The sequence below is a fragment of the Oryx dammah genome, unplaced genomic scaffold, assembly GCF_014754425.2.
Source record: "Oryx dammah isolate SB20612 unplaced genomic scaffold, SCBI_Odam_1.1 HiC_scaffold_20, whole genome shotgun sequence".
NCBI classification, from domain to species: Eukaryota; Metazoa; Chordata; class Mammalia; order Artiodactyla; family Bovidae; genus Oryx; species Oryx dammah.
Window position 1 is genome coordinate 16,164,994 of NW_024070204.1, and position 1,004 is coordinate 16,165,997.

General features: G+C 50.2%; 1 pseudogene; it reads right to left on the reverse strand.

Annotated features, from left to right (window-relative positions):
- Positions 1-20: 20 nt before the first annotated feature.
- On the reverse strand, positions 21-794 carry LOC120879250 (annotated as a pseudogene).
- Positions 795-1,004: the final 210 nt, after the last annotated feature.

Below are 1,004 nucleotides of genomic sequence, written 5' to 3' on the forward strand. Positions count from 1 at the left end.
CAGCGCTCACAATTCCTCTCCTACTTTGACTCACAAATCCACTCAGTCGGATTCTTCATTGCCCCGGAGCTCATAAGTCTGCAAGAACCTCGACATTGAGGGAGGGAGTTGTGGTTACCACCAGTTGACGTGATGAGTTTCAGCTTCTGCACACTGGACACAAATTGCACAAAGTACATCTTGAGCAGGGTTAAGATATGGAACATGTAATCTTCTTCAGAGGAAGACTTTCCATTTTTCCTTCCGAGAGAGCCGAATGAATGGCCCTGACGGGCAGCAGGAGACTGCACTTTACTCTGGCCACTCTCTCCTGCCAGCTTCACTGTCACGTACATCAGGACAATGAAGAAAAGCCAGAGCAACGTGACCTCAAGCCAGTCTCAGGCATGCTCTTGTAGATTCTGCCGAATTAAAAAGTGCCTTCCACAGAGCATCTTGCCCTGGATTTCTTCAGCTTTGTCTCTCAGAGAAGTAAACATTAAGGCGTAGACACAGGTAACACCCATGGAAAAGCACAGGAACGATTTGAGGGTCCACATAGTGAGCTGAGAGGAAATGGCTCCTGGTGTGCTGGTCTGCCCTGGCACCTGGAGACTGAGGACCAGCCAGGGCTGGGCCCTTGCTGATGTCATAGGGGGCCCCACCCCAGCCAGAACCCATGTGGCCATTGTGATGACTTCTGGGTGGAGGAAAAGGATGCTTTCAGGGGTCAGCTGGTAGGAGGGCTTAAAGGAAGATGGCAAAATTTCCAGCAGATAGTTGAAAAAGAGTTGGGGGGTGACAGAATGCCAGCTCCTTGCCACTGTATTCTTTCTGAACCTGGTGCTCTACTGGGAAGTTGGGTACATCTTTCATTTTTATTTTTCCATTAAGTCCAGACACTGGGTGAGCAGAGCAGAGCCATGGGCATGTGCCCCTGTGGAGCAGAGGGCCAAGTGGGAAAGAAAGATAGTAAAGGAAAGGCCACACACTAGGAGCCGCTGATGGGTTTTGTTGCCTTCACT